Below are 19944 nucleotides of genomic sequence, written 5' to 3'. Positions count from 1 at the left end.
AAGCAAAGCTCTTAGAAATGCTACAAAGTGTTTCCAAAGCTAAAGTTTCAAGCTTGTAACTGTAATTCCATCTATTCCTTCATGCCCCTTACTACACAGCCTAGCATCCAACCCAACTTGCCTGACGTGCTGTGAACAGCTCAAGACAAATGTCCAGTCAAGACTCAGAACAAGGTTTTTGTGCCCTAAATCAACCATCTGTGAAAGTTCACCCTTATACAGAATGGTTTAATTTAATTTACAATTTCCATAGGTGCATTTGGTGGAGTGGATGAAGTTTATTATACTCCAGCACAGGCTTGCAATCCACAGATTTCAATGCTGTGTTGCAAGGAGTATTTATTGCAGTGGAGAACTATTGGCAAATTTAACATACATTACTCAAGCTCAGTCTGCATTCCCTTTGGTACACAGGAGACATAAGGGAGCTCATGTCTTCTAAGTTTAGGACAGTAGGGAAAACATCTTCCAAGCCAAAATCCTCTTTAAAATGCAGAAAACTGTAAACAAGCTTTTTCTGTAAACTAGTGACTTACCAATTCCAGGGTTGAGAAGAAAAGTAAATGCTCCTGTTGTTGCATCACTTTAAGTATTCTCTTTAAAGTACATTTTTATGCAACAATTAGACAGTTTGTTAAAAATCTATTTCCTCAGAGGAAAGTCCCTGATGGTAACAACCTTCTTTAGAGGCTGACATTGCACATGCTTCTACTGGAAGAAAAGAATCTGTCATACAGGTCATAAGCCTGGCTGCTTCCCACGGCTTCTTGGCTATAAATGTGTAGATCCACAGGTTTTCTATGAATTGAAGTATTAAAATTACTCAATATACTGTTGCAAGTATGAAAGAACTGTTAAGCTACAGTTTGATGAGGGGTAACAGTTACTGAATGTGATGACAGTCCAGATGGTAAAACTGTTATCTAATCCAGATGATAAAGTCATACCATCTCTGTTGAATTCAGTCAGTTGTAAACAGAACGAGTCAGAAAGGAGGCGAAGATACAGATATAGATGTATTAGCAGATTCTGGTACCAACAGCTGCATATACTGGAATTCTACAGGTCTGACAGCTGTAGAAAAATAGTACCCACAGAGGTGCTAACCCTAACCCCTGGTGCTTCCACCCATGCTGGCTAATACAAGAAGTCATCTTCTCCCATCAGGCAGTGAGCTGCCAGTGTGGAGCCTTTTCCACACGCAGCCACAAGAAATCCCATCCCCAAAGTCCTGTCTTAGTGATGCTGCTGGGGAAGAAGCTCCAAGGAGAAGATCATCATCTGTGGACCATGTGTGTGCCTCCTGTTTACACAGCTGCCTCTCAGGCATCCCAAAACCACACAGGCACTGCATTGCACTGGTCCAAATGCCAAGGACAGTAAGCCCTGGCCATGCTTGCAGACAATATCCCTGCATGTGGGAACAGTGCTCCTGGAGGTGGCCTTGGGTCCTCCCTTAACTACATACGGAGAACATGCCCAGATATGAGATAAAATGTTCCAGCTCGACAGACCTCAAATCCCTTTTAAAATCCAATAATGTTTCAGTCTTTTTTTTTTCTTTTTCCTTCTTCCCCCCCCCCCCCCAAATGACAGGGAATTTGTGAAATCACTCAGATGCTTCTAAAAACTTTGGCACTGTTGGAATAATCCCAAAATAAAAAGTAAATAAATAAATAAGAGCCACTGCCAGTCACTTGAAAACTACAATGCAAACTGTAAGTTTCTGAGACATATTTTAAAAAGCCACTGCCGTAGCTGGGGGCTTTAGAACCCAGGACCTCACTTTGCATAAGCCTACCCCTTCTCAGATAATATCATGAAAACCATAAGGGGGAAAAAAAATATTTCCCTGACACGAAGTAGGAACATAAACATGCTATTATTTGAAATGCTGTACAAAGGTTAAGTCCTTAATCCTTTTAATCCTGGCGACAAACAAACAAAACCCTATCCCAGGCTGCAGAGCACTGCCAAGTGCACCAGGTCTCTGGTGAGGGCTCTCCCCACTCAGTGCTGCAGCAATGGAAGAGCCTCCAGCTACAGAGTTGCTGCAGAAGAAATAGAGACATGCATGCTTTTATTCCCAGTTCCTTAAAGCTTATTATGGGCAATTTGGCAGGCTAGCTTCACATCTGGGTGAGAAGGGTTTAACTCTCAGTCTGCAATAGCAAGGTTACCGGTTATCGGTCTGCCAGCTGAGCCAGCAGGGCTGTCCTCTGACCAGCAGCAGCACAGGTCCTAGGGATTCCTCTTACCTGTCACTGGTGTGTCCAGCACCAAGCTGAAGTCTCCCAGTCCAAGGTTCATACAGATGACCTGCAGGCCTGGAACTAATTAACTCCCCACACATCAACACTTCTTAACTGTCACTGTCAGTTAAGACAGTGACTTAACTGTCTCTTCCAGAAGATGCTCTGTGAAGCACAGAGAACAACTCAGTTCCTCCTCATTAAAAGCAAGAGAGTTTGAGGCTGGGAAGTAATCACGCAGTAGCAGCAAGCAGCATCAGAATAGAAACTGCAGAGCATCTGGGGCCCGAGAGAGCTCCTCATTCGGAACACCCTAAGGAAAGCACTTCGCTTGCTGTGGTGCGTGCCCATGTTTGTATCACCCTCACAACATGGTACTATGGTAAGGAAGCATCAGCACAGGTTTAAATAGATTTAGGACCTGATCAGGGTTTATAAGAATAATGGGAAATTCTTCCACCTATTTCAATAGGAATTGGGTCATGCTGCAACCACACATCTTAAACGAGCTGCAGGAAGAGTGCCACTGACTTCAGCAGTACTATTCATGCAATTCAAATCAGATGCATGGTTAAGTATCTTTTGGCATCAAGTCTAAATAAAAAGTCTAACCCATCTGTATAAGGAGAACATATAGAACACCACACTCCTTTTCTCACTACCCCGACCGCAAAACGGTGAGCTACCACCTCATTTGCACTTTCCCTCAAAGACAGCTACCACAGGTGAGGTACTGTAATTAAAATCAACATTTCCTCTCAAGGTTTTTCTTGCTTTTTCTGTACTTGTCTTATGGTATAAGCCACTTAGTGCAAATTCTGTCAGTTTTGCCAAGAGTTGCTGACCACGATATAAACTACTTCAGCAGTGCACAGATAAGCCAACAGAAATGTTAACAGCCTTGATGCAACCCAGCCCTGAGCAAGAATTTTTGACAGTCTTATTGGAACCAAGTAGTCCCCTTCTCTCCTCATTTCAGATGCTCTCCAGGATGTGGTAACAGCTCCCCTGCCCTCACCCTGGTCTGCTACAACATGGACTGGACCTCAGTCCTCACTCCAAGCAGAAGACAGGCTGGAGCTACTGTGGCAGAGCAGTGAGGCACATGAAAGTTGTTGGGCTGTGGGTTGTCCTCTGGCTATGAGAATAGTTGCTCTGGTGTACATCACACAAATAATTCTCATGGTGGTGCGGGACAACACCATCTTCCTGCTCACTGCATCCCTGCAGCAAGCAGAACAGCAGATCACATATGGAGAGGAAAATGTAAAAAGCAGTAGATAGATGCAGACACAAATTACATTAATCAGCCAACACACTTCAGTGCACAAGGACAGAAAATGAACACAAAGGCTCCTACCCCTGCTCACCGGACTGATGCCAACCAAATTCAAAGGGATATGAGGTGGCACAAGGAGCTACTGCTCTACACAAGTCTCATCTGTCTCTGGACTCAGCAAATTCTGCTTTTGCCTGTTATCAGTTAGAGGTGATATGAGCAGCAAAGAGAAAAATAGTTGAGAGAAAACACAAAAAACCTGTACAACACACATCCTCATTCATAACATGGCCCTGAGTTACTATTAGTACAGTGCTTCCTCTGCCATGAGCATGGCAGGTGTCTGATCTAATTTTGTAAAACAGCAACGGTTACTGCAAAATTAAAGCTCAGTTTGGGGCCAGTTAAAGATAAAATAAAAAATGTATGGCCAACATAGATCCTTTTGGAAGCACTTGCCCCTCTCCCAGCCCTGGCACAGAAGTGTCATCTCCCCGTTTTTCATCCCATCTCCACAGCACCTAAGAGCTGTCTGCTACATGCATCAGAATAAGAGCTGCTGTAAATTTGGAAGAAAAAGGGGAATGGCTGTAGCAGACGAGAAAGGGTGCAAAGAACTCCAGAGGCCAAAACCCCTTATTTAGACATTCTACATGAAGACCAACAGTGCCACATGCTTGCCAGAGTGCTGACAGCACTTCTATCCCTGGCAGCTCGCAGGGTCGTGGTCCTTGGGGCCACGTCATTTCACTTCCCACCCTGCTTTCCCTCAGCCCCATAAATTTCAACTCCACTTCTGGCAGCCAGTAGCTCAGGAATTTGACAATTAAAGATTAATGCTATAAATGTATGGAAAGTTGAAAAATCCAGATTTCTGAATGTCATGCCAGACATATTCATTTTTAAACTTTACCCCTGTGGTTTAAGACACCAGGCCAGGAGTGTCACTTTTCCCCAGCAGACTACAAATGCTTTCTTCCTTTCAGCTGCCAGCTAGCTCTGTGGGCTTATATATTTTTCTTTATTTAATTATTCACTGTAATACATGAAACATTAAACAGCTTCTTTCCACGGAGAAATGCGTGCTGCTTCCCAATGACAACATGCTAAGTAGCCTTAATAGTGGGAGTAAGGAAATGAGCTTACTAGAACAAAGAGGAAAAGAGCAGGGAGAATGAGAGAGAGAAGTGAGGAGCACCTAGGATTTGCTAACTCAAAAAGCCAAGACTTCATTTTGAATAAAATAGCCACAATCAGCTTAGTTGGGAAACAAAAGCAGAAAGAAAGAGACTTTTAAAGCATAAAATGAGTATGTCTTCTGATAGGGCTTTTGGACTAGAATATTCTTCTTCCTCAGTGTTTACAGAGATCAGTCAGCACAGAGGAAGCCACAGATGCAATGATGAGATACATAATACTGAGTTGTACTTTCTTCACTGCTGTAAATAAACGCCTGTTCTCCAGGAGCACTGGAGTTAAAGGCTGAAGTCATTAATGAAAGACAGTCCAAGCCACAATTTTTCCTCCAAAAAACAGGGCTGCATATACAACTTCCAGCTTACACTCCTCTCATTTAATGTCTTCAGCAGCAGCAAAGAGACGGTCTCATCAGGTTACAGCACAGCCCCATCTCCTGCCAGCTCCTCACGACCATATCTCACCAGCAACCCAGACAGAATGACCTTGGTGACCTTGCCACTGTCGCTGGTTTTGATGAAACCTTTTATCCTGCCCTTGAAAATCTAGGTAGGATTGCGGGGGTGAGAGGATTTTCCTGACTTTGCTTTTTTGTTTGTTGGGCTGCAGAGGTAAAATCATCTCTGTTTGATTATTTAAAGCTGTTGGCTGTCGGGATAATCTGTGCATTAGCATCTGTGTGGTGGGTTGTACAGCTACCAGCAAATTCATAGCTGGAAGCAAAGAAGTCACTTTGCAAAGCAGTTCAGAACAGAAGAACGAACCCACAGGACAAACACAGCCTCATGCTGAAGTTGCTTTGTGCAATAATAAATCCTTTCATCTGTATGGGTGAGCCCCAGCCGTGTCCGCCTGCTGCTCCCCCCACATCACTGCAAGAAGACAAAGTTCCTAAGCAAAAACCAATGTGTTAACTCCTGCAGTAGCAACATTCATCTCCTTCTGCCTTCCCCAGTGGAAACAGCCAGAAGTACAGCCCAAACCAGTAGGAACTCCACTTGCTGCCAATAACCTAAGCGATGTTAGCCTTGGGTAAGGAGGGCTGAAAGCCCTTGCCTGACAGGGACAACTCTGGGAAAGGTGAACAATGGACCTCATCACTATGGACAAACATTTAGAGTACAAACACTGCTGGAGACAACTCGATCTAAACTCTCCATCTGCTAATTCTCTCAGAAGAAACTCCCTGCCCACTTGCGTGCCAACCAGAGCCATAGCAAGACACTCCTTTATAAGCAAGGACAGTTAACGCCTGCAAATTTTACTTTTGGGATTTTTCCTCCTCCTACATTGTTGATTTTTTTTCCTCTTTGTCTGCAGCTGCTAAGCTTCAGTCCTGGCCCAGAAGTCACCAGCCATGTTGAAGTCAGCACAACACTGGATGAATTTCAGGCAGAAAGGTTTATGCAGAACAGACATCAACACCAAATAGCAGGAAACTGAGAGGATAGCAAAGGATGCAAGACGTCCTAGGAATATGAGCAAGAAGCAAGAGATACACAATACTGTTCTTGCCAAAAATCCGCATCTGGGAGAGGAGGGGAGCATCATCACAAACAAGAGACCTGCATCATGCTATCTCTTCTCTCCTGCACGGCCTAAGAAGGAACAGAGTCACATAGTTTTCATGATACCATTTAAAATATAATGTAGTGGTATTTTATCTAATAGTTTTGCCATCACCATACATGCAAATGCTTGATACTATGAAACATGAGTGCACACACATGGGCAATATCCACATGACCATAACTGCATGAAAGATCTTTAGGCACAATTGATAATATCTGGAACACATAAAAAAAAAAAAAAGAATATATAGTTCCCTCAGCAGCTGTACTACTTTTCTCAGTCTTTACTAATTAACATACATTAAGGAGGCACCAACAATCACAGACCCAAGGTCATGTTTAGCTTCCTTTTCAACCAAGGCACAGAATAGTATCTTCAGCATCCACAACACGGCAGTCTCAAGTGTCACATAACTAAAACTTCAAAGAGTTTCTTTGCCATAAGCCTTCTCTTTTTTTTTTTTTAATCACAGTGTTAATGAATATGGCACCTTTACAGAGTGATCTTCTAATCTCTGCTACCTCTGTTATCTCTCAGCCCTTCTTGGGTCTGGGAGCTGGGGACCCAAGCCATTCCTCACCCCAGCACCTCCCTGCCCTCTGTTTCAAGCCCTCACAAAACCAACCAGGCTGTTGGCTCTCTTCCTTCAAGTGCACTGCTAACAGAGTGATAATTTGCATTACAAAATACACAGATTCACTAAAGTTTTGCTCCCAAAGGCAAGTAAGAGAAACCATTCTGCGGCACCCCCAACACTCCTGCTGCCATCCTCCCCACACTTTAAAAGCCAACTCTGCTATGCAATCAGTTTTTATATCTTCCAGTAAATCATTTGAGATGGTGCTCTCTACACATTATCTTAAAGAGTTAAAGTTTACAAGGTTTGTATTGTCTCATCATGAGAAAGGAGACAGACAAGGCAAATGATTTATTTACGCTTTAAAATTAGATGCAGAAAGATTCATAAACGGATTAATTTTAATTAGTGTCCTCATTTCATAAAAAAAAAAAAAAACAACTAAAAAGCATGCCTTAAAATTAATGCACTGCTACCATGCATCTTAACAAATATGTCAAGTCTCTGCTTGTTTTAAAGCCTTTTTGTTGATTAGAGGTTTTTTATTATTATTATTATATATGAAAAGCAACCCTAGAACAGTTATTTTAAGAAATCGTGTTGGAATAAAGCATGAGATAACTTTTTCTTCATGATCGTTAACAAGGCTGTCCCCAAAATCATTATCCTGGAGGGTTACGGTTAGCACCATGGCCTTCATGTGCTATCTTGCAGCACCATGAGGTCAACCTCGCCCTCTAGTCTCAGTCTAAAGAAACTCACTGCCATTCATCAAGTCAAAAAGGTATCAGCTCCAAACCAGAAGCATTTGAATAATGGTTTAACATTTGTCTGTCCTTGAACTGTTTCTCTAGTGGCTGAAGAAATTAGATTCCTTGCAGATAAAGAGCAGGTGCAGTACCCAAGAAGATTTTTAAAAGACCATATTTGATGCCTTGACATTTGCGTTATATTTCATTAGAGCACAAAGCAGAAGTGCAATCACTAAAAACCAGCTAGTGCAAGAAATACTGATCTTGTTCTGGAGCTCAGTATTCTGGACTCTGGATGCCTGAGTTGCAGGTGCCAGCACCCCAGGCAGAAGAGTTACCAACCACCCACTTTCACCCCCGTTTCTCCATGCAGCACTGCACAAAAACAGAGAGGTCTCAGGCACACAAACCATGCAAGTGATTTTCGAGTGGTTCACTATCTCCAGGGTCCCAAGACTCAGTCCTACTCCTTATGAACCAGTTTGCTTCCTGCCTCTTAACAATGCTGACGGTTTATGGATACCTCTATATACACACTCTCTCTGAAACACATCTCATCTGGGTTGTTTCCTCCTGCCTAACCTCAGAGGCTGGGTGTAAAGAAAAAGATCTCCATCAGAGCAGCCTCCCTGCCTGCCATTTCCTAATCAAGCCCCTGTTCTTTCCTGTGCCAGGAAAGGGATTGAGAGGAGCTTCCTTCAAACACTCCCACAGCTCCCACGCCAATGCCCACCATGGCCACCACTTGGTGCCAATGCCCACATCATCTGGAGAGGTCCAACAGGAGACATAACATCACATCTTGAGGCAATTGCAGAGTGCGGACAGGATCTCTAGGTACCACCACATGAAGTACATCACTTCCTCTTTCACCCTGCTCCTGTGAGCACCTTGTCCTCTCAGTAAGAAAGTTAACATCACTACTCTCACTCCTGACAAAATCATTTCAGTGTTCTAATCAAGTAAGCACGCGGACAGTCCAGGTAGGCAGGCACTACACAAAACCCATGGCCATTTTGAAAGGTGTTGTTATTGTGACACCAACAGAACCTGAAGAAATATTTTAGGATACCAGAGCCACTTTCCTGTGCTTCGGGACAAAGAAAAGGGGCGAGGGACAGAGAGAAGTCACAATTTCCCTCTCAGCTGGATGAAAGCAAAATCTGAAGGGGGAAGCATGGGGAGAAACAAGCTGGGCACTAAGCCCCTCATTAATTAATGCATGTTTTGAAAAAGAAATGCAACTGTGTACTCATTTCTGCTGGTTTCCAGGAGCTTTTGTGACCTTAATAATTGATGTTTATGCAAGCTATTTATAATTTTTAAGCAGTTGTTTCATGTAGATTTTGTCCATTGCATTTAATAGATGAATATTTCTAACTGTGAAATGAGGTTGGTTGTAATACTCAGAGGGAAGCTTTCCTGCCTCCAAAATTACAGTGTTTTTATAAGGACAAACAAAATTCACAGCTTTGTCTGAACTAATTTTCCATCAATTACTGACACAGACAATGTAAGAAAAGATATATATATATATATATATATATATATATATATATATATATATATATAAATTTTTTTTTTCCCAGAGTTATCCTTTCCCTTTCCTTTTCATGTTTTGTCAGCTTTGGTATATTTCCTATACTGCAAACTTTCATTGTTTCTCAAGCATGTCATTGGTGTGTCCTGTCTATTGTGCTTTTCTTCACAGCAACAGGAAATTAAGAGGATTGGGGGGTGGATTACAAATACCAAAGTGATGAGGAAAACTGAGAGGCAAGTAGAGCTCCTGAGACCACCTTCTCATTTATGTTTTGGATAACAATTTGGGCTCCTGCTATGTACAGTGCTATGTAGTGAGAGGACTCCTGCTGTAGCACAGGGAGAGGGCTCTCTTCCATGTCCATCACTGAAGGGCACACAAGTCCTCCTGGGCATCACTTCAGGTGGTTGCCCCGACTGTGTGGTAGCTTATCACTGGCCCACCAGGAAAACAGAAGAAAGCATGCCAGAATCCAGAAAAAGCAGTTGTCTACAGGATCAAATGTTTTCATACATCTTTCCTGACACATCCAATCAGTCTATCCCCATGCCACCCTTCATCCAAACTAACAGGTCTTAGGAAATCTACATTTACTTTGTGTCAGCACAAGCTTGACCACTTTTCTCAGCCTTGCTTCAGAATTTGGACAGAGTTAAGGGAACTGAGAACCTGCTCCTACTGGCCAGCTTCTGGAAGGAGACAAGGATGCTGTTGTGAAAGGTCACCTCTCCTAAATGCTGGCAACTTGTGCACATCACCATGCCAAGTATAGACTGGAAGCTCTTCTGTAAAGACTCTTAGAAGCTTGACAGGTTTTTAGCCTGATTCCATTTAAACAAGTTCTTATTTAAGAAAATCAGCACCTCATTTCAACTGGAATTGCAATTTGCCCCTTGAAATAAACTGCCAAATACAAGTTGCAGCTGTACTTCTGCACCTCCCAGCAAACAGAAAGTTTCCATCTGTGGTAGAAGAAGAGTGAACCATCCTTGCAGTGCCAGCAGCTTAACAAAATAAATAAAAGAGAACTGAAAGAAAGAAAAAAAAAAAAGCTGTAGGAGACACAGGCTCCCTGTGCCAGGTTTGCTCTGGCTTTAGTGGAAATGGGCCCCAATTGATCACTTTTTCCATAAATAAGGGATGTGGACACTTGATACAAACAACACCAACATGACAAACCAGCCACTTCCCTGGTCCATGCTGCCAGGTGGACTCAGACAATCATAGACCAAAGTGAAACCAGGTGTTCACAAGTCCAGTCTTCCATAGAAGAACTTGAGCTCGGCTTGAAAGACAGACGTTTCTGTTGTGCTTCCAGTATTCATCAAATTAATGTTTCAACTAACAGTTATAAGAATAGTAATGTAATTGGTCTTAGCAGCTTACAGAAGATCTCTCAGTACAATTTAGAACCCTTTCCTTCCTCACATCCATAACAGAAGTCAATAAATCCAGCCATGGACCTGTGAGTACAAGCACACAGCATTATCATTTCCAGGAGCTAAAATCAAGTCCAGTGTCTTGACTATCAAATAATACCTGAAGTTCAAAAAGTCTCCTAACTTTTTTCTGTATTTCTTTCTTTGTTTACAGGATCCAAATAGTTTTAATCAGTGTGCATCAGGTACACAAAAGAATCAACATCTAATCCAAGGTCCATCAGATTTAAAGGCAACACTTATCCTAAGGTAAGACTATCCCCAGTGAACTTTGAGGAGAAACATTAATAGACACCATGACATATCTCCCAACCCATAAAGCTCCCTGCACTCCATCAGAGTGATTATCTCTGAACTATCATCCCATCTACAGGAGGTATTAAAAGTCTGCAGATAAAATAGTTTATCACAAAACCAGCTGTTTCAAAGAAAGAAGCAAACTCCATTTTTCTAAAGTACAGAGAAAAGCCACTGCTGTATCAGAGGAGCAATCCAAAGAAGAAATATTGGTCCTACAGGCTTTCTACATTTCTCAAGCTGAGCCATCACTTCTGATGCTTGCCACAAAACAAGCACATAGGAAGTACAGAGCTTAAGATGAAGAAACTTCAAGAAATGGTTCATCTGGCAAAACTGCAGCTGTGATATGCAAAAACATACGCAGTACCCCATGCTACCGCACAAAACACCATCTTAGGGCTCGAGAAACAAGTCCTGTGGTGACACGGCACTCCAGAGAGAATTGAGTCCGATAATGGGACTCATTTCAAAAATTCTCTTGTAAATACTTGGGCCAAAGATCATGGCATTGAATGGATTTATCATATCCCCTATCACGCACCAGCTGCTGGTAAAATTGAAAGATACAATAGGTTGCTAAAAACCATGTTGAAAGCAGTAGGTGGTGAAACATTTAAGCACTGGGAGAAGCATTTGGCAGAAGCCACCTGGTTGGTCAACACCCGAGGATCCATCAGTCACGATGGTCCTGCCCAATTCAGCTCTCTACCTTCTGTAGAAGGAGATAAGGTCCCTGTAATACATGTAAAGAACATGTTGGGAAAAGCAGTTTGGGTCCTTCCAGCTTCTGGAAAGGGCAAACCTCTCCGTGGAACTGTCTTTGCTCAGGGACCTGGGTCCACTTGGTGGGGGATGCAGAAGAATGGGGATGTTCAGTGTGTACCACAAGGGAATTTGATGCTGGGGGAGTGCAGTCAGTAATTCCATGTAAATACATATATTTTTTGTGTGTGTGTGTATTTAATGCATGTTAATCACTGTTCTTCTATATATATATCAAGCATGATGTAGTGATGTGGAATAAGGGATGGAATGTCATGGTTTTATGATTTTTGGTACTGGTATTCCACATCATAACATCATGTAGTGCATTTGGAGTTAAAGAGTTAATGCTCCAGCTCCAAGGATGATTGATAGCTCTGGGTATACCTGTCTCAGAAGAGAAGAACTCCATTCCCCAGAGGACTTTGCGATGCTTTAAGTTTTTACGTGTTTACGCTCAGAGGGAAAGATAAAAACTGTCTGCGGTCACGGGACACTCTCTTTCCTTTGGGATGGACTCAGCAGTGGGTGCTCGCTGCCGTCCGCCTTCAGCGTTAGCATAAGGCCTTCGGTTTATCAGACACTCTCTCTTGCTCATTTTATTTGATTTATTAGCCTCAATTCCAATTATATTGTATTATATTGTGTAATTTTGCTTTCCGATATCTATTTAGTAAATTAGCTTTCCTCCTCAGATCGTTGCCGCTGCTTTGTTTCTAGGCCCATCTCCTTTTTCCCTTTCCCCCTTCCCCTTTCCTGGGGCGTGGGTCCGTGGGTCCCCCGCACCAATTGTCACAGAACCAGGTCGAACCTGCCCGTAAACTGTTGACACTGCTCCTGCTGGCAACACTTCTGATACAAGCCAGGATGCCATTGGCCCTCATGCCCCCTTGGGCACACTGTGGGCTCATGTTCAGCTGAGTGTCAACCAACATCCTCAGGACTCTGGCATATTAACATTTCCTCCCAGCTTGGTGCCATCTGCAAACTTAGTGAGGGTATTTCTCAATGCCCCCATCCAGGTATTCCATAAAGATATTGAACAGGACAGTCCCCAGTACCAACCCCTGGGGAACAGCACTCAGTAAGATAAGTATGAAGTATTAAATGATTTAAGAGAATGTACTCCAGACGAGTAGGAGTAACTCATTTTCAGGAATCAAAATTAATTGGAGGAGGATGAATATTTTCATTGATGTATCTTTAGACTATAAAGTGGCACTTGAGTGACAAGCAATTACACATCAAGCTGTTTCTGCTGCACCACGTACAGTGGTACAGATACAGCAGGAAGGAGAAAAACAAGCTTGCATTCACCACAAAATAAAATTTATGTGCAATGCCCATATGATCAGTGTAAATAACCACAAATATTTGCATTAAAATAGAGCAGTAAATAATCACCCCACAGCTGAGACATTTACCGCTGCATTAGTAAGTACACTTCTGCTTTTTCAGAGGGGGCAGTAATTCATTAAACCACCCAAACAAGATATCTTGCAATCAGCAGTCATGCTTTAATTATGAAGGATCCTACTGAAAGCAAAGCAAAAGGCTAGATGACCCAGCAGGCCCTTTCCATCCTGGTTATCCAGGAGCTGTCATTCACCATGCTCACTAGTATGAACTGCATGGAGGTTTAATCCTTTGACGAACATGCTGGCATGGATTGAAAGAAAAGGCTGTGGGCCAAGGAAAGCTCATTACACCCAGATTCCAATAGCCCCACTCCTGTCAGGAGTGACAGCACACCAGCCAGAATAACCCATTTGTGCCACCCATTTGTTTACTTAATTTACTTCCTTCCAAATGAGCTAAGGGAGAGAAACTGTGTATGGGACATCACTTTATTTAGAAAAGAAGAGGAAAAAGACTGTTACTCCATGCAAGAGGTAAGGTGGATTGCTGATGGAGAGGGATGTGCCACATCTCATCCCTTAGCCCAAGTCGTATCATAGCAGCAAAGAGATATCCTTGCTCAGCTCCTCATCACAAGTGGAGGATTCAAGTGCAGAGTATAGAAGAAGGTTGCTCAGTGGTGTGGATGAGATGCTTTATTTTTCTGCTCCAAAGCCTGGTAGAGTAAAGAGCAGGAAAGATAATAGAAGGAAAGGTAATATAGTCTCTGCTGTTGGGCCTGGAAAACAAACTGAAAGTTGGCCTGAAGTTAGTTCACCTGCACAGCCGTATTGTTAGATAAACAGGGCAAGCATGTTCCCAGCAGAAAGAACTGTGGATGCTCGAATTCCTCTAATTTGATCACTTAAAAGAGAAAGTAAGACCAGGACTCATATTTTAAAATCAAACAGCTGGTTAATAGCTGTTCCCACTTGTCATCTGACAGCCTCAACTCTGGCATTTCAGTGTGGGCAAGACAGGGACTTTGGTCTTCAAGATAAGGTCTGCTGCCATCAGAGCTCCTGCTGGCTGGATGAAAGCCATGCACTACAGCAAGCATGGTGCTGCCATGTGTCCCCTTCACCTTCTACCTGCACAGCAGACACTGAGAAGTTGCTGAGGCTACATCATTTGCATCACAGTGTTGGGCTTGATTTAAGTAAGCAGAGCAAAAAGGGGTTGGGTTTTGGCACTTTTGGATAAAAGCTTTCTCAAAACCCTCAGTTCTGAAGTCTTCTTTTGATTTTTGATTATACTAAGACCAAAACATTGTAACAGATCACAATCCCTGATCATCCCAAAATCACCACAGTGACTAAAACACATAACTCAGTATTACAGCTAGAGCTACCCCACACCACCAGGCAACATTTTTGCTCTTGGAGAAGAAAAAACAGCAGTGCATTAAACCATGTTGTGGTCAGATGGTGATGACTGATTTATACAGCTGTTACACCTGCACACAGCTGGAGGTCAGAAGAACCTTGCTCCAGTGGGGCACAGGTTGCATTCTACCCAACTATCCTGCAGCACAGTCAAGAGCATTGCTGAACTTCCAAGACAACCTTCTATGGGACAGTGGTACTCATAAGATGGCATATCTTAACAGGCATAACTACAGCATTTACCGAGGAGCAAGAATCTGGACTGCTCTTGTGCAGATGTAAAACACCTCAGGGGCAACAGCAGAATGTTTTCCCTGGAAGACAACCACAACCAGGGAAGGCTCAGCATTTGTTTTAACTGGGCCTCAGTCTGTCAATCTTCTGGGCAAAAGCCTGTTTGTCTGAGACTTCAGGAAGCGTGAAGTGAGCATCAAAGCTCTCCTTCATTTTGTAGGTCAGGAGGCTTTGGGGTTGGTGCAGTGTCAGTTCGTATTTATTCTGCAAAGCGAGCTTCAATTTTTCATTTTAACAGCACCTACAGACTTTGATTGAAATAAATAATGAACCGATTTGTATCATGGATCTAAGAATCACTCTCTTCTGGTCCCCATCACGGATGGGATTATTCTTCCCAGTGACAAGCGTTAATGCATTTATGCCCTAGTTTCGCACGGTGGAAGGCACGATTGAAGTGTCAGGAAGGAAGGTTAGTGCTGCTTTTTCAGACTGCTCCAGTCAGCCACAGCAGTCCATTTCAGATGAAAACATCCCGACAGAGCACAGGCTGAAAGGAGCCTGGATTTTAAACAGCCCAGCAAAAGTCTTTTGTGTTGAATATGATTAAAAAGTAAGACTGAATAGATTTTTCTCCTGTCTGAGATGGGGAGGATGGCTCCACTCCATCAAATTGAGGGGATTTTTTTTTGTTTTGGTTTGGTTTGGTTTTTTGCAGAGTGGTGGAAGTTTCACATCTCTTTCACGCAGTTGGGACTGTTTTTTCTACACTACCCCCATTTCTCGCTTTGGAAGCTCCCCCAGCACAAATCCTGGCTGCCATCACCTTACTTCTGTGAGCTGACAGAGGACACCTGACCATCAACCACAGTGTGACCTGAAGAACCAAGCAGCATCAGCCAAATCCAAAACTCAATGAAGTCTAGGGTGACCCACTCCAGTTGTGTGAAAAAATGTCATTTTAATAATGTGCAGTTACTCAGAAAAAAAAAAAATCAATTACCAAAAGCAGCCTCACTGCCATTTCAAAGTTTTGCCAAATTAATACAATTCCGTTTCAAGAGGAATACAGATTAAGCACACACAATAAGCCACATTCCATTTTAAGAGGAATATAGATTAAGCACACACAATAAGCCACCCAGGTATTAATCCCCTCTGCTACCTGTAACACTGCAGGGAAAATTAATCAAGTGCTGGCCACAGCAAACAGTAACGAAATTACAGTACAAGTGGCATAGTTACCACCAGGCTCCAGCAACATATTTGGGAGGCAGCACCGAAGGGAGCTGTGGTAATTATCAGGTGTGACACGAGAAGCATCACCTTGTGGAATTACAGACCTGCTCCTGTCTCCTTCACAAAGATTTACAATGGCGAGACAGCAATATCAGCATACCAATAATAGATTAGGAGCCCTTTTATAACAGAAAATAATTACTTTTTTCTTTTTTAATGGTGAGTAATCACAAATTAATTGTGTTCACCCACACCACCTCTGTCACTGCTGGGACTGCTGCTGAACAACCACAGGCTGCCCCAGCCAGCACTCTGCACGCAATCCTTGGGCTCTGTGCAGAGGGAACTGCACGAGACACGATGTCTTATGACATAGAAAAGGCCAGAACAGGCTACTCGACCTCCAGGCTGAATGCATCAACCTAGTGAAATGTCTTTGTATCACAGCTTTTAATAAAGGCTACATAATGTAGAGCAGTGTTGCTTGATCCACTGCAGATCTGTATTAAAGAGCAATATTTCAGTAATCACTTCTGTGCACAAGCCAGTCAAAATTAGCCAGAAGAGCTGTTACTGCCCTGCGTGGGCACTGGGAAAAGAAGGATGAGGCTCAGCAACATGAAGCCGTGGCACTTGGTTACAAGTCCATCAGGGCTGCACTGGCTGGGAACAACAAAATGGGGACCACACTGTACAACATACAGCGCATGGAACAAAGTAGCTCATTAAATGGTATCGTTTCCAAAGAAACAAAACTCAAATCACTTATTTGTTGCACTTACTTGCACTCCATCAACACACAGAGACATTCAAGCTGGTGCCGAGCACACTGTGCAATGCAGTGCCAGGCCCCCCCAAGCCCCGCAGCAGCCAGCTCACACACAGACAAGTGGGTCAGACTCAGAAAAACACTCTTTTCTACTCCCTCTCTGCATATATTACTCTACGTGCATATTCTTGTATACATTATGAGATGTATGCCATTAAGAGTGCACAGAATGTGCACTGCAGCCAAGTTAATATTGCTATTGGAGTCTCAGCCTCTGCATTTCCTGACTGTATGCTGCCTGGCCCAAATTTTGTTGATTTTTTTTTATTATTATTATGCATTTGTCTAATGTAGTTTCTAAGAGGTTTGAACCCATTTGGGGTAAGAATGCAACATCAAGCACCTATTAGCAGCTGCAAGAAACCTAGCAGAAGAACAAGCCCTATACTGAAGGCAAAAGTAACACTTAGAAACGTTGGTACAGAAATGTGTATAAAAGAATAAAGCAATGTGTGTTTAGTAGTAACATTCAGAAAAAATGTATAAGTCTTTGCATTGTAGAACTTTTCTGTATATTTCCACTGATAAAATCCATAGCCTTTGACTTAGGACAGCTCAACACACCTGTCAAGCCAAAGTGTGTGGTATATACAAAAATTAGAGCTGAAACAGTGACAAAAAAAACAAGAGCAAGATTTTTTTTCACAGATGTCATGACTTGCACATTAAAGGCAGGATGCAGAAACTCATTTTTACTGAAAATAAATGGAACCAAGCATTTCACAACACTTGTGACAATGAGCTAAGGCGGGCAGACCTTGCGTTAGCACCTCAGCATCCAATCACATACAGTGCACTCCTGCACACAGCTGGACTCCTGCCTGGAGCCATTCCTTATCCTATGAAGGACCTAGTGAGACACCAGCAACATAAAGACGTGCATCTCTGAAGTCCTCTAAAATGTGATGCTTACAACACAGATGCCAAACAATCCTACAGGAGACACCCACGAGGAGAGGTTGCTGCCACTCTCCATGCCTCCAGCAAAAGCTTTTCCACTGTGAATGTCTGCTCCTGTTGTGTAGAGCAGCGATGCCCCAACAACAAGTTAAGGGGGACTCACGTCATGAAAATCAGAAGGTTTGCTCTTTTTCTTCTCTAATTAAAAAGAAAAAAAATCACATCCCACTTCTGTAAAATGTTGGTGAGTTTTTAAAAGTGAAAAAATAGATTTCCTCTAGGCTAAGCATTGAATAATTTTAAAGAAAAAAAAAAAGACTTCAAAGGCACGTTTTACATTCTATTTGCATTCAAGCATTTTGTTGTTGAGAAAATTAACTCAATAACATTGCAGGCTGCTTGTCTGCACACTGTGAGCTCTGCCCAGCAGACAACATTTCCAGCAGAAGGACCACACAAGGGATGGAGAAGCCACTCTACAAACAGGAGAGTTGGTGAGTTCTCTGGAAGGATTAGCGTGATCTTTGCAACTGAGTGCATTCTGGATGTGAAAGTGAAGGTCGCAAAGCTCACAGGTGTTGTCACTTGCTTCAAAATGAAGGAAAAAGGAACTGAAAAAGGCCAAAACTTTACTATCTGCTCACAGCTGCTCCTTTGTCAGCAGCAAGTAAAGTGCTGGAGCTGCAATGGTTGAAACCAAGAGGCTGATTTAGGGACATCAGGACAGTGCCCCAGCGCACCGATCCTTTATGTCCCTGCAGCTCCCAAGGGTCAGTGACAGGGTGGCACCCTCGCTCACCCTCCCAGCCAGCACTGGGACCTGACACCCTGCCAAAGGATGATCAGGTAGGTTACTGCTCATTAAAAGGCTACTGAGGGGAAGCATGGAGGTTAACGGGACTGGGCTGTACAAAGCTCATTTATAGCTTACTGGCACTTTCAAAGGGGCACAAGAGTTTTCTGCAGTCAAGCACAATGGTCAGGGAGTTACAGGCAGGATGAACTGAGGACCTCTGCCACCCAAGGAAGGCCAGCATGAATAATTTCAAAGTGTGAGGTCAGCTCCTGATGCCTTCCTCTAACACATCTCATCCACAACTGCTCCCAGGCTTACAGTACTGCACATATCGCAGCCCGCTTTGTGCAGACAGGAGTATTTCACAGCACAGAGAACTACTTTCTGACGACTGGGGAGGGGGGACAGGAGGGGAGGAAAACAGCCAGATGTTTCATGCTGTCTGATTTTATTACTCTGCTGCATGCAGGGGGGTGTTCTTTTATCCCTCTTGTTCATATCCCCAGGACTCTGCTGCAATGCAAGGCACACACAGCAGTCACAGTGGGATTTAATCCACATCACAGGGAGACAGCATAAAGCAACACAAAGGGGTCAGAGCTCCTGCCCTCCACGTGGATGCACTGAGGTCAGCAAAGCCAGCTCAGGGACCCCTCAGACCAGGGGACGCACCCCACTCAGCCAGGGATGAAACCATACCAACCCCTGGGGGACGGATCGACCCTGCTGACACCTGTGGGGCTTTGCCCCACTGACCACAGCGGTCACGGGCCACAGAATCCCACCGGTCCCTGGAGAAGAATCCCACCGACACCCGGGGATTGGGGAGGTGAAGCACCGCAGTCCCACGGCTGCGGCATGCACACTACAGACCCCATGAGACGGAGCTGCAGGCAACGGGGGAGGCACCCACCTCCCCCTGGAGACAGACATCCCGGGAGCACCTCACATACTGCCAAGGGATGGAGCCCGCCGCTGCCGGGAGGGGCAGCAGTCAGCCCAACGCAGCCCCGTACGCCCGATCCCCGCGGGAGCGAAGCCGCCGCCGGAGCCAGCACCGGCCGGCTCCGCGCTCCCACTCACCTCGGAGGAGACGCGGAGGAGTACCCAGAGCCAGGATCTCTGCCCGCCCCTCAGGGCCGACCGCAGCCCAGCCCGCCGTCGCTCCCTCGCCGCACCGCTCCGCTCCTCCGCGCTGCCCGCCCGGCCCGGCCCGGGGAGCGGCGGGGGCGGCCCCGACGGGGCGGGCAGCGCCGGAGCCCTGCGCGGGGCGGTGCCGCCAAACCCGCCCCGCCGGGAGCCACCCTCCTGCCCCCCCCACCACCCCCGGGAGCCCTCTCCGGTGGTCCCCCGGGTCAGGAACCGGGCTGCGGGGTTTGGTGCCCGAAGCCTCCGCCCCTGAGGGGAACGCATCGTGCGGGGCGGGCTGTCGGTATTTTCGGATGTTCCCAAGACCTATCGCTATTTTCCCTGTACTGCTTTTATCTCTG

General features: G+C 44.4%; 1 protein-coding gene across 1 annotated transcript in view; it reads right to left on the bottom strand.

Annotated features, from left to right (window-relative positions):
• Positions 1–19624, bottom strand: part of PDZD2 (PDZ domain containing 2) — a 187238-nt gene extending 167614 nt beyond the window's left edge. The window contains exon 1 of the mRNA XM_065740008.1: positions 19538–19624. The gene's annotated coding sequence lies outside the window, so the exon portion shown is untranslated. The remainder of the gene's footprint in view (positions 1–19537) is intronic.
• Between the last annotated feature and the right edge of the window lie 320 nt (positions 19625–19944).

The sequence above is a fragment of the Cyrtonyx montezumae genome, unplaced genomic scaffold, assembly GCF_038088225.1.
Source record: "Cyrtonyx montezumae isolate F1298 unplaced genomic scaffold, pur_monq_1.0 scaffold_25, whole genome shotgun sequence".
In the NCBI taxonomy this organism is placed as follows: domain Eukaryota; kingdom Metazoa; phylum Chordata; class Aves; order Galliformes; family Odontophoridae; genus Cyrtonyx; species Cyrtonyx montezumae.
Note: the sequence above shows the minus strand (reverse complement) of the source record. Positions and strands in the feature narration are given on the sequence as shown.